The sequence below is a fragment of the Chiloscyllium plagiosum genome, unplaced genomic scaffold (genome assembly GCF_037043375.1).
Source record: "Chiloscyllium plagiosum isolate Xiang-an unplaced genomic scaffold, Cpla_swu_hap1 HiC_scaffold_24, whole genome shotgun sequence".
Taxonomy (NCBI): domain Eukaryota; kingdom Metazoa; phylum Chordata; class Chondrichthyes; order Orectolobiformes; family Hemiscylliidae; genus Chiloscyllium; species Chiloscyllium plagiosum.
Genome location: NW_028270162.1, coordinates 20,785,754 through 20,800,669, shown reverse-complemented (window position 1 = coordinate 20,800,669; position 14,916 = coordinate 20,785,754). Strand labels below are relative to the sequence as shown.

At 40.9% G+C, this 14,916-nt stretch overlaps 1 protein-coding gene across 2 annotated transcripts in view; it reads right to left on the bottom strand.

Annotated features, from left to right (window-relative positions):
- The window catches only part of LOC122562601 (P2X purinoceptor 2-like), a 75,416-nt gene that overhangs the window by 7,832 nt on the left and 52,668 nt on the right, over positions 1 to 14,916 (bottom strand). The window lies entirely within an intron of this gene.

Here is a 14,916-nt window from a genome sequence, read left to right as displayed (position 1 = left end):
ATGTCTGGGATGTTTGGAATGATGCATTGTGGCAATACTAAAATACCAGAGTCAGCAGCCACACAGGATAAAGTTCCTGGAATCTATTGATTTGTAGATCCGAGGTAAAAATGCTGTGAAGTATCGAAGCGTTCCTTTGCATCTGATCCCCAGAAGGAGGCAAAATAGAAAGTAACACCTTTGCTGAGTTGCTATGTTTCTCACGTATTAATTGAAGTGTAGAAACTGATTGCTATCTTGATCAGAAAAGTTTTGTGGTGTGAATACATCAACAGATAGAGAAATGTAGAAACATAAGACCTTGATACTCCATTTTCTATTGATGTACAGGTAATAAGAGGCTAAGATACAATACCTGAAATAATAAGTATGTAAGATATACAAAGGGTATGGGTGTGTGATATGCACTAACAATGCTGCATGTTGGTTTCTAATTGGGCAATTCCTTATGATCTTCAATATACTAGCATTGAAACTTTAAAATGTTTTTCATCTCTTTACCTTTTTGTTTTCTCCAAAGTATCCACATATTATTCAGGTTAGTTCATCAATTGATGAGCAATTGCATAGTTAATTCAGTAGGTATAGTATATTCAATGCATTACTCCAAATTTCCTTAGTAGAATGAGGACCACAGCTGCAGAGGAAACATTATCACTTACAAGTGATACACTTTAATTACAAACCATTCTGACTTGGGCTTATATCACTACAAAGTCACAAAAACTGGGTCAAAATTATGGAATTTCCTACTTTACTGCAATGATGGTTTATTAATACCACAGTGGGTTGCAACAATTTGAGAGTATACTGACTACCACTTTCTGAACGGCTTCTTGGGATGGAAGATAAATCTTGGCCTTACCAGTGAATGTCTATATCCCAAGAATACTAGGGTTGCATTCTGTGAAATTATGCAAAGTTCCTGTTTATTCAACACATTTTTTTGCTATGAGTTCACATAGTTGCTTTCTCACAGGTTAAAGTTTTGTTGTGTATAACTGATTGGAGTTATTGTTCATTCAGTACATTATAACCTTACAGAATTATTGATCATTCTGTTAAGGAATGATTGGTTATTATCTGTGTTGTTGTGTAGAAAAATTACTCATTCAGTAAAGAGTTAGTCTGACTTCCAAATACATCTTTATGGACTTATGTGTCATCATGACCAAGTAACATTTGCGTTACACAACGGCCAGGCAATGTCCATCTCCAATAAGAAGCAATCTAACCAATGCCCCTTGACATTCAATGTTGCAAACAATGAATTCCCCATTATCAACATCCTGAGGGTTAACATTGGCCAGAAGCTCAACTAGACTTGTCACATAAACACAGTGGCTATGAGAGCAGATCAGAGGCTAGGATTACTGTGGAGAGTAACTTAATTCCTAACTCCCCAAAGTCTGTGCCATCGACAAGGCATTAGTCAGGATTGTGTCAGATGGTATCACATCCACAATCATCCACTCCTTTCACCACCAATGCTCAGTAGCAGCAGTGTGTACTATCTACAAGATGCATTGCAGGAATTCTCCAAGGCTGCTGAGATATTTTTCTTCCAAACCCACAAGCATTCACACCTGGAAGTGCAAGGGCAGCATATACATAGGAATACCATCACCTGCAAGTATTATTGCCTCGACTATTCATCCAGGGATCCAGGTAATGTTATGGGGACACTGGTTCGAATCTCACCATGGCAGATGGTGGAATTTGAATTCAATTTAAAAAACTGAAATTAAGAATTACTGATAACCATGAAATCATAGTCAATTGTCAGAAAAATCCATCTGGTTCACCAATGCCCTTCAGGGAATGAAATCTGCTGTCCTTACCTGGTCTGTCTATATGTGACTCCAGACCCATAGCAATGTGCTTGACTCTCAATTGCCCTCTGAAATGCAAGCCATTTAGTTGTACCAATCACTACACAGCCTCAAAGATATGAAACCAGACGGATCTCCTGGCATCAACTGAGTGAATGCTGGTGGATAATTAAATAACTCACTGGAGGAGGAGGAGGCTCCACAAATACTCCATCCTCAATGATGGAAGAGCCCAGCAGGTTGGTGCAAAAGGAAAGAATGAAACATTTGCAGCAATCTTCAACCAGAGATGCTGAGTGGATGACCTATCTTGGCCTCCTCTAGTGGCCCCAGACACCTGTCTTCAACCAATTTGATTCACTCCATGTGATATCAAGAAATGGTTGGACACTCTAGATACTGCAAAGACTACAGGCCCTGACAACGTTCCAGCAATAATACTGAAGACTTGTGTTCCAGAACTTGCCTCTCCCTTAGCTAAGTTGTTCCAATGCAGTTTCAACATTGGCATCTACCCAACAATGTGGAAAATTGCCCAAGTAGGTCCTAGACATAAAAAGCAAGACAAATCCAACCCGGCAAATTACTACCCCTTGAGTCTACTATTGATCATCAGTAAAGTGATAGAAGGTATCTTCAACAGTGCTATCAAGCAACACCTGCTCAGCAATAACCTGCTCAGTGACACCCAGTTTGAGTTCCACCAGGACCACTCTGCTCCAGACCACATTACAGCCTTGGTTCAAACATGGACAAAAGAGCTGAATTCCAGAGGTGAGATGAGAGTAGCAGCCCTTGACATCAAGATTGCATTTGACTGAGTGTGGCATTGAGGAGCCCTGGCAAAACTGGAATCAATGGGAATCCGGGAGCAAACACTCTGGTGGTTAGAGTCGTGCCTGATACATAGGAAGATGGTTGTGGTTTTTACAGGTCAGTCATCTCAACTCCAGGACATCTCTGCAGGAGTTCCTCAGGCAGTATCCTAGACCCAACCATCTTAAGCTGTTTCATCAATGACCTTCCCTCCATCCTAAGGTCAGAAGTGGAAATATTTGCAAATGGTTGCACAATCTTCCGCACCATTCGCAGCTCCTCAGATCCTGAAACTGTCCATATTCAAATGAAACAAGATCCAGACAATATCCAATTTTGGGCTGATGGGTGGCAAGTAACACTCGCCACCATCACCAATAGGAAACAATCTAACCACTGTCTCTTGACATTCAATGGTGTTACCATCACTGAACCCCCCACTGTCAACATCCTGGGGGTTATCATGGACCAGAAACTCAACTGGACTCACCACATAACACAATGGCTACAAGAGCAGGTCAGAGACTAGGAATACTGCAGCGAGTAACTCACCTCCTGACTCCCCAAAGCCTGTCCACTTGTCTACAAAGTACAAGTCAGGAGTGTGATGGAATACTCACCACTTGTCTGGATGGCTGCAGCCCAAGCAACACTCAAAAAGCTTGACACTATCCAGAACAAAGCAGCCCACCTGATTGGCATTTCATCCACAAGCATCCACTCCCTCCATCACCAACACTCGGTAGCGGCAGTGTGTGCTATCTACAAGATGCACGGCAGAAATTCACCAAAGATTCTCAGACAGCATCTTCCAAACCACTTCCATGACCACTTTCATCGAAAAGGTCAAGGGTAGCAGATATAATGGGAACACCACCACCTCAATATCCCGCCAAGACATTCACCATCCTGACTTGGAAATATATTGCCATTCCTTCACTATCGTTGGGTAAAATTCTTGGAATTCCCTCCCTAATGGCATCCCACAAATGAATTATTGTTTTAAACTTAGAAACATATTGCCGTTCATTCATTGTTGCTGGATCAATATCCTGGAATTCCCACCATAAGGGCATTGTGGTCTATCTACAACACATAGATTGCAGCGGTTTAAAAGGCAGGTCCCATCCACTTTCTCCAAGGCAGGCTCGGACTAGCAATAGATGCAGGTGGGCCAGTGGGACCCATGTCCCACAAGCGAATTTTTATAAAGCTGCCTTTACCACTTCTCTTATCCTGCCCGTCAGGCCTAATTTAATCTAATGTTCTTCCCTGTCTAGACATAAACATAGGAACAGGAATCAGCCATTCAGCCCCTTGATTTTATTCTACCATTCCATGAAATCATTGCTCATCCATATACCTGCTTTTGGCCCATATCTCTTAATACCTTTGCTTAATAAAACCTATCCCAGATTTAAAATTAACAACTGACCCAACATTCACTTCTGTTTGTGGAAGAGATTTCTAAACATCTACCACCCTTTGTTTGTAAAAGTGCTTCCCTACAGCTCTCCTGAACAGTATGGCTCTAATTCTCAGACCAAGCCTCCTTGCTCTATGACCCTCAATGAATGGGAAAAATTTATCTGCCCTGCTTTTTTCTGTTAATATTTTGATCAGATCGCCCCTTAACCTTCTAACTTCAGGAAAATATTCTTTCACTTCCTCCTATGTCCTTTCTATATGCTGCACCAAAGAATCATAACATGGCAAATTACTGTGTTCTAGAAGAATATTAAGCAATATCCAGCTTTACCTGATGACATTCGAATATATTTAATTTGTTACCACTGCTTGCCTAACATTCAGGGTGGATTGAATCCAAATGATGGGCATGAATTTTGGGGGAGCAGCCCAGGATTGGTAGGGACCCAGGACACAGGTGAGTCAGGACAGGTCAAGTGTCATGGAGTGAAGGTTGCAGGCAAGGAGAGGGATGACTCTCAGCAGGCTTTCCTCTTCCTGATATTGGGTCCCTTGATCAGGATTGTGTGCTTTCCAGATTCTCTGGTGACTGCCACTTGGTGAATAGTAGCAGTGGTGGGTGATTCCTTTAAGTGGACATTAATTGCTTATTTAATGGCTTTCGTTGGTGACAGTGGGAAGGCCTTTCTGTCTTGGACTTATTCACTGCAGGAGGGAGGGATGACACCACTATCTGTAATTGGCACCATCCCAAACAATTAAATGCCCAGTGCACCCTGCCTCCACACCCTCCCAAATTCAGGGCCAGCTCTGAAATTAGTAGAAATTTCATCCAAGTATGTCCCTGCCACCACTATAAACCTGAACTAATTTTTGGCTCGTGTTCTAAAATGTACTATGTACCATTCTCCCATTACACCTCTGCTTGCTGACATTCACTGTTTCCTGGTCTGGCTCAATTTACAATTCTCATCTTTGATGGCAAATCCTTCCATGGTTTGTCATTCCCTCCTTCTGTTATTCCATCCAGGCTAATAATAATCACCAGGATTCCTGGATTCCTCAAATTCTACCTATTTGCGCAGAATCTGCAACTTTGCTCTACCACTGACTGCTATTATCATCAGCTGCCTGAACCTTGGAATTGCTCTATCTGTAGAATTCGCTGTCTAATTCTCTCTATTTACTATTTTTCTTCCCTTTAAAACATTCTTTCAAATCAACCACTTCCACCAAAGTTTTGGTCATCTGTCCCAGTAGGCCCCTAAAATGACTTATAATCAATTTTATTTTGACAATGTTTTGCAAAATTGATGGTGCTATTTAAATCTCAGTTTTTATAATTGTACTCCTTGCTGGGTAAGATTATTTCCTTTGATTTTCTGTTTTGTCTCAAATGCTAAATAATTTGAGAATCAACTTATTCAGCAGCGCTCAGGTGAAGGAAATATTTCAATAATATATACAATATAAGTCACTGTGCTTTTAGTGGTAGTTTCAGTTAGTAGAGTAATGATTGATCAATGCTGGATCTACAAACAAACAGCTTTAATGGTTCATGGGCAGGGTGTGATTCTGGGCTGTTTTTTAAGTTTTTCAATTTGAGGTAATGCAACTGAATGGAACGCCCTTGTTGTGCCTCCAGCTAATTCAGGTGACTTTCTAGTCTATATGGTTCAACCCTACACCATGTGGTGAAATCCTATTCTAAACACTCATAAATTTAGTTTTGTTTAGTGTGTGTCTTTGCTTTCTGAAGCAGCATTCTGTTTTCAATAATAAAAAGTCAGAGTTTACCAATTTGGTTTTAATTATTTCACTTCATAATCATAATTTTAACTTGAAGGCTTTGAGGCAGCATGTGAGAGAGAACTACTTTCCAATTGAATCTTTGAACACTGAAACAGTTGGGTTTCTGTGTTTAGCTTTATTTACATATTGTGGATGAACTGCGTGATGTCTCGGGTAGGAAACTAAATCTTCTGAGGAACCATAAACCACACGCCAGGACTGCAAGAAACATCAAGTAACATTTAATGTTTCAACTTCAAGAGGAGCGACAACATTATTGAGCCTCAGAGGAATGCAAATAAGTGGATGAGAGAGTGACAGGGAAATCATGTTGAGGGATGCAGGAATGGAGATCCTATTAGACCAAGCTTGGAAAACAAAAAAAGATGTTTTTGTTCATGTGATGAACAAGAAGCTGTCAGGTAAATAATTGCCAGCAGCATGTACTACATTACCTACCTGAGGTGCTGCGAGAGATTCAGTAACCTCACCAGATATGTTAGGGTAGGCAATGCCCCCAATACATTTTTTTTTAATTGTGCAGAATATGTTATGCCACTTGCTTGGAAGCTATATCTGGTCAACAAGCAAAAGTCTGCAAGAATACAGCAGCATCAAGAGGTGGAGAAGTCAACGTTTCAGGTGTGATATTCCTTCAGCACTGGGGGGTGGATGTACATGGAGCTGCAGATAAAGGGGTTGGGACAGGGTGGTGAGGTAGCGGTAGATTCACCTGCCTTGCCCACCTGCTCTCTCCCCACCCCCTTTATTTGCAGCTTCTCCTTACACACATACACCCAGTCGTGAAGAAGGGCCACACCCAAAACATTGACTTCTCCACCTCCTAATGCTGTCTGGCTTGCTGTGTTCTTGCAGCCTCGTGCTTCTCTATCTCGGATTCCACCATCTGCAGTCTTTCTTTTTGTCTCCAGAAGCTATACCTGACTGGTTATTAGTCAGCCAGAAGATTTCATTGCATCATCCTTTGCTTTTTCGTGCCAAGCATAAAACTGATCCCTGACAACTCTGCCATTTATTAAAACACTGTCATTTGTGTTCATGCCAATGTACATGGCATATGTACTGGGCTCATTTATGTGGCAGATTGCTCAGCTCCAGTGAATAGTTTGTTTCTTCTGGAAAAGAATGCCCATAGGAGAGGGCTAAAGCCACATTAGACCAACTCATTCCCTCAATATTCTAGATTCCCTCATCAAATCCTAGGGTAATAGGGTAATAGTTCAGAAGAAGCAGGACATTCTCATCCAAGCTGACAATATGTAGTCAACTTTTCAATTTAATCACATTGTCAACCATTATTTACTGCTTCCATAACAGGAATTGAACTTCAATCACTCCATAACAGGAACATACATGGCATAGCAAAATAATGTACTTGTCATGTTAGCTACTTCATAATCTTTATCACTTCTCTGTTCTTTTCATCCATCAGATGATTCCAAGTTATGAATCAAGAAGAGGGATATGGAAAATCCTTGTAATGAGACCCCATATAATGCTATCTTCTCTAGTAATACAGCCAGACATTCATGCAGGATTTAAAAATGATTTGGTATTTCATTTGCCCTCTGAGCACAAGTGAGTAAGAGCAGTGTTGATGGCATCAGATAAATGGACACAGAGGTGGAAGTTATATTGGTTTTGCTGGTTTTATTAGCATCTTTTGCTAAAAATTGTCCAAATCATTGCAAAGGTATGAGAATGTCAAGTATCAATTCTATTCAGCGCCCAATCAATTCCCACAATTCCTACATTTGTTTAAGAATAAATGTGCAAGAAACTGACCCATCCCCTCAACTGGCTACAGTCTCAGAATAGGTTGATCACTATTCCCAAATATATGCTAATTAATCATTTGCAGGCCCCCAAAGTCAGTTCTGAAATTGAGAAAAAGGGTGCTATAAGGCATGTGTAAACACATTTTGTTAACTAAGAAATTGACTAGAAGTTTCTAAACTATGGTTAGCTACCTTGTGGGTACATAATGTATCTCTGGGATGAATATATGGAAGAAGTTCTCTCTCTCTCTCTCTCTCTCTCGCCTGCATCACTGATTCCCTCAGCTTACTTTCAAATCCCCGTGCTATCTTTTTGCAAGTAGTTCCTCTACTTAGTCTCATTCACACTCTGCTTATTCTCACTGCATTTACAGAGATGTACAGAATTGAAACTATCCTGCAGCCATGCTGGGATAACTGGGGAATGTCAATATTGGGGGTGGTGAATAGAGTAAATTTCCAGAAACTTTGTTTTCATGCAGTGAAGCAGACTGTTGGAACCTGCCTGCTTTTTCTCATCAGAGAAGAAAGAAGTTATTTTTTGAATCTCACTATAACATGCTGGTTATTTGCATCAGCAGCTGCAGAATATCAGGCACTGACATGATGATTATAGTTACTTTATCATAATATTTGCACCTGTTACTCTCTTTGACTATGAACCATATATCTCAGAAACTAATGGTGGATTTCAATAAAACTTGGTGCGTAGTTAGGGTATGGAAGAACTGATTTTTTTTCTGTTGAATATATGGATCAAATCCTGGATTTCTTTTAAAAACAATGTTGAAGAATGTTAAGGTGGTGTGACAAAGCAGTATTCTACTGAACGTATACAGTGGAGCATATACCTCTATCATGCTGAGTCAATTCAATGTTGTTACAATGACACAGCTCTTTCTTGAGGCTTTTCTATGCTTGATTAATATACTTTAAATACAAAGCTAGAAAGAAAAAAAAAGTGCTTCCATTGCACTAAAGAGGCTTCAGCCAATCCACATCCAACAATCTGCTCTGAAAACTCTGACCCCATTTGATCAGCTGTGACAAATTGCACCACAGCTGCTGAGATAATCCACAATATTCTAAAGCAATTATAAGTTTTCTAAATAAAACTTATATAATTATTTTTAACAAATTGTTTCACATTGTTAACAAGTGCTTTCAAAAATTCCTGGATCTGAATCCACACCCTCACCAAGAGTGAATTACTTCTTCCTTAGGCCGTATCTTATTTGTGTACTGCATTTTTAAAAAACTCTGTCCATTAGTTTTTGAAAAAAAAGAGAAATGCTTTCCAAACTTTTCATCTTGCACTCTTCAAGCACAAGAATGTAAGTTGCTCGCTTTGAAATTTGGTGCTGTGCAACAGAAAATAGACTGACTGGTTGTCAGGTTGACTCTGATAATCTCAACCAATGACATAGAGAATGCAGTGAGAAACTGTGCCCCAATGCTTTTGTTTAGTTCAAAACTCAAAACACAATGTTTAATGTCAGCTGTGTTTCTGTGACTGAACATCACTTGCTGAACAATCCCACGCATGCTACAAATTACATTAACAAGCAATTTAAGATTACCAGTCAGTTCACAGTGTGGGTCAGTTAAGCTTTACTAAATGCTATATACATTCAAAAGTAAGGCCCTGTCTCTATTGCTCTCTTAGAATTCAGAATTCATATGTATGTCCTGCCAAATACAAGATGAGAAGTTTTGATAGCATGTCCCATTTTCTGGCAATACTCAACTTCTATACCACAAAGAGGCTAGTTTTGATATATATTGCTTATAGACAAACAGAGTTTTTTCGCTTTTATTCATAGCTGGGCTAGTTTCTAATGTCCTTGAGAAGGTGGTGACAAGTTGCCTTTTTGGGGTTCTGTAATCCATTTGCTGTAGGTACATCCACAATGCAGTTATGAGGGAGTTGTAGGACTACCAAGAAGGAACCAAAACACTGCTTTCACCCAATTTCAGTGCATTTTGGTTTTACACTTTTTGGGAAGTGAAACTTCCAGTTGCTCTGTTAAGATTGTATTTTTTTCATTTTTAAACTTACCTCTCAGAATCAAGATCACGATGAAGCAGATGCTCCTAAGAATGTTTCTTAGGTTAAGTATTCAATGCTTTTTTTTATTTTGGCTTGTTGCCTAATATTTCCTCTATCTTTCAAGGTGCTTGTTCAACTATTATAGAAGTATTCTAGAACAGGCTGAGTGTTCCAGACTTTTTTTTTGTGAGATTGATTATTAGGTATTTGCTGACCCCAATTTAAAACTAAAAACCACAATTAAGTGAGAAGCAGTGTCATTAAAATCTGAAATGCTTGAATTACCATTTTGACATCTTTGATGTAGCAAAAGATTAAAGCAACTGCATAAGTAATTCTATTTTTTAGACAAAGTTAGTATTGCAAAACTAGTGTCTCTGAATTTCACTCAGAAGGTGGATATGTTCCATTTAGTAATTACAATGGTGTAGGTTGATCACATAAGTTTGTATTGGGGTTGGTTCATGTTACTGAACATTGCTGTATCTTGGAATGTTAGATATGAAGGTAAGACTGGTACCTTTATTATTCAGAGTAGATTTAGCTTACACTCAATGGTTTGGTAACTATGTTTAAGTGAACCTGGTAGGAATTATCTATTCTGCATCAAAGGAAAAGAACAAACAGCAGATTTTACTACCCTTTCACAATTCTTTCTGCGGTACCCTACCAAAGTCATGACAAAAGATTAAGAGAAGCTCCTAGACATGTCATCCCTTGACAATCCATCAATCAAAATTGAGATCCAATAAAAGCAATATGGTGAATTTCAGAGCCAAATGCAAGTACGTAGAATTTCCCAAAGTTTCAGAGAGAGCTGCAATACCTGCAGGATTTTCATCACTGAGATAAAATCAAAGCATCATCCAGTACCTTTATGAAAAATAGAATGTATGACTCCTCTCTTCCAGCACCTATACTCCCAGCATTACTCAATGTTTATAGGAAACAACCTCAGCCATTATATTAATGGGGAACAGTACTATTTAGGCATTGTTCAGGATGTTCCTCTGAATGGCTTGGGGAGAGTAAATGATGATGAGAATAACTAAACAGGGAAAGAAATAAAATATTTAGTCTTTTGATATCAAGAAGAACTTGCTTTTGACAAACAACTTAATTCATCCTATTCACATTGCACTTCCAATTCTCCTCTCTTCCAGCAACAAACAAGACTGTCCATAATCCTGACAGATAATACAAAGCAGTATCTGATGGGGGCTGTTCACTGAATGTCTCTCCCTTCATGACACTGCCTTTTCTGCACAATGGCCCTACATGCTCCATGGCCATCAACCTCCCCAACACACCTCAGAATGGTCAACCACCAGTCTCCTGCATCGTCATACCTACTCTCAGACTAACTCAGCCAAGATCTCGGGTCTTCAACATTTTACTTTAGCAGTGATGGACACCATCAAAAAAGTGGCGCTAGCAAGTCAGGCAGCATTCGAGGAGCAGGACAGTCAAAATTTTGAGCATAAGTTCTCAATGGACACTAGCAGCTCACATGCTTCTTCTAAACCAACCTGGAAGAAGCATGCCAAGAATCTCAGAGATCTAGACAGGATGCTTTCGCACTGACGTGGGCACAGGCATCTTATAGCTCTTAGCTTGTTTTCTTATCATTTGCTGACTTCAGTACTTACTTTCAGACATTCATCCACTGTGGGTGGCATTGCATTCTTAAGTACAGAAGATCCAGAGGAGTCAGGTGCAGGTGGCAAGCCTCTGCAGTTTAGCTTCTTTCAGTACAGAGAAGCAGGCAGCTTGTGACAGTGAGAAACACAGAAGAGTAAGTGTGTCAGACAGACAGGGAGTGAACATGCCACTGTAGGGCACCATGCTACATCATCAAAGCTGCAGCGTGCACCAACAGCTTGCACAGCAAACTTACAGTATGTGCTTCAAGTAAATGACAGTGAATGAAAGTCAAAGGAGAAGAGCCCGACTAGGATGAAAGGGGTACCTCCATTGTCAAGCAACTCCTCCAGTTACACTATAGAGGCCATGGTACGTCAGGCACTTGGTCCAGGAATCTGTGTCTGTGCAGTGAAGGACCTGGGCCATAATCCCTCCTGCAGGCCAAATCCAAGCAGCCCAGGGATTAAAGGTGGGTAAGTCTGGTCAGGGTGGACCACAGACATTCTTGGGGTTTTGTCAATAATGGCCAGGCAGCGATCCAAGGATAAGCAAGCAACTCAAGTCTGGGGATAGCCATCAATGCACTGGGCTGCTGAGGGGGCACTGTGACAGGGGGCAATTGCAGATAGTAACATGGCACCTCATAGGGAATGGGAGGGCACAGGGAGCTCTTGAAGAGGGGAGTTCAAAGTTACTTTGCCCTTGCATGGGGACAGTATTAGAGCCATTAAGAATATAGAGGTTTCCAAAATCTGAGCTGTGGGGGTGAAGTGGACACATTATTACATGCTGTAATAGGCTCAATCAAAGTGGGAGAGGCTGAAAGGTCATCAAAACCACAAGGAAATAGAACAGAAGCAATGGAAAATGGAATATGAAGGATGGGGAGGGAAATGCATACATCATCGATGTTGGAACCTCACCACGTTGGATCAAAACTACACAGTAACCTGAAAATGCATGTGATTGTATGCTAAATCATCCAGGTAAGTCAATGTTTATTATTCTTTGGAAACAGAGTAAACAAGTTTGATTTTGAGGTTTCTCTGGGGCTAGTACATAAATGTTACCTTCAGTGATAAACTAATGCTACCCATCTGTCTTCAATTTGCATTTCAACAGCAAATTAGTAATTGTCCAAGAATGCTACTGCCTGGTTATGGCCTCAAACAATCATGAGAGTTACACATTATGTACACTAATTCCGGCTTTGTCATGGAAGCTAAATAAGGGTGCTGATAATAAGGAACATGATAGCCAGACTGAAGTTCCCACTTTCCAACCACATTTCACAGCAAATTCTCTAAGAGGATAGCAGGGTGGCTCAGTGGTTAGCACTATTGCCTCACAGCACTCAGGACCCGGTTTCAATTCCAGCCCTGTGGCTGCGTGAGTTTCCTCTGGGTGCTTGGGCTTTCTTCCACAGTCCAAAGATGTGCAAGTTAGATGGAATGGCCAAGCTAAATTGCCCATGGTGTCCAAGGATATGTGGATTAGCCATGGGAAATGGAGGGTTACAAAGCTAGAGTAGAGGGGGATGAGTCTGGGTGGGATGCTGTTCAGGCAGTCACTGTGGGCTTGTTGGGCTGAATGGCCTGTTTCTACACTGCAGGGATTCTATAAACAGTAACACATTGCCAGATTCTCACTCTGAAATGTAAGGATGCAGGACATGGGCTATGATCTATTTCTTTTTGAGTCCTTCATGGTGGATTACAAGCAGAAATCTACCCCCATTGTAGCATAAACACTTTGGTTGTCCATTGTACAACTGGATACGGTCACATTCCCCCAAGCTACTTATGGAGACATGGTTATTATCTCCTTGAGCAGCCTTTATGTCACATTATGTGAGGAATAACATGATGATGGATATGGATGTGAGGACTCAGGACTTCCTTCAACAACATTGTATTATCTTCTGACATTTATAGAGTCATACAGATGTACAGCATGGAAACAGACCCTTCGGTTCAACTTGTCCATGCCTACAAGCTATCTTAGATAAACCTAGTTCCATTTGCCAACATTTGGCCCATTTTCCTCTAACCCCTCCTCATCATCTACCCATCCAAATGTCTTTCAAATATTGTAATTGTACCAACCTCCATCACTTCCTCACTCATTCCATACACACACCACCCTCTGTGTGGAAACATTACCCCTTAGGTCCCTTTTAAATCTTTCCCCTCTCACCTTAAACCCATCCACTCTAGTTTATGACTCCTCCCCATAGCTCAAACTCCCCAACCCTGGCAACACCCTTCTAAATCTTTTCTGAGCCCTTTCAAGTTTCACAACATCCTTCCTAAAGCAGGGAGACCAGAATTGTACACAGTATTTCAAAAGTGCCTAACCAATGTCCTGTACAGCCACAACAAGACTTCCCAACTACTATAATCAATGCACTGACCAATAAAGGCAAGCATACCAAATTCCTTCTTCACTATCCTATCTTCCTTCAACTCCACTTTTGAGGAACTACGAACCTGCACTCCAAGGTCTCTTTGTTCAGCAACACTCCCCAGGACCTTACCATTAAGTGTATAAGTCCTGCCCTGATTTGCCTTTCCAAAATGCAGCAGCTCACATTTGTCTAAACTAAACTCCATCTGCCACTCCTCAGCCCATTGATCCATTTGATCAATTACAGATGTCGTGGCCAAGAATTGAGTGATGTTCTGCAGGAGGACTTGTGGCAATCCCATCCCACTGGCCATTGAGGTATATGTTACTTCAGGGAGTACCTGGTGCTATGTGTGGCAACACCCGATCTTTTACAAATAAATGCATCTGAGATGTTATGCTCTCCATCCTTTCCCAGTGACAAGGAGAGTCCAACAGCCCACGCACTGGGATTCTCCACCAGCAGTGACTTTCCCCAGGTTCAGCGCGCTTTTCAATTGCACCCATATCACTTTGAGGACACCCTCTCGCCGACTTGCAATGTTTGTGAATGGAAAAGGCCTCCATTCCATTACTGTTCAAATTTTATGGTGACCATTGTCTTCAAATTTTGGAGCTATGTACTAGATTTCGTGGGAGCTGCCATTATTCTTATATATTGGAGCTTTTACAGGTGCCTGTCCTCATCCAAGATTCTCAGGCTATTCGGAATTGGCTGCTTGTTATAAGGAATACCCCTCTCCAAACCTTTAAGAGACCATCAATTTAACTCAGAAAGGAAGTACAAAACAAGTAAGATACAAATAAAGAAGGAAAGTATAGTCCAGGCAGGGTTTCTTGCATCATTGTGATATTCTGTATCCCAGACAACTGGAGCTGACAAATGGGGAATGTTTTGGATGGAGACAAAATGGAAGATTGACAACAATCATCTAAGTTTCACAGTGAGGCAGTCCATGGAAGAGCATCTAAAAGAGCAGGACAGACAAAACACCGCCGAACCAGACGGATCAGGGAGAAACTAACAGCCACCCACTTTCAGAATGAATGAGCTGAGTTCAGACTTTGCTTTATTGACGTTGTACTGCTCATCTGGCAAGCAGCCCTGAGAGGTGCAAAGGACATATGGACAGTATTGTTTATGCAGTCC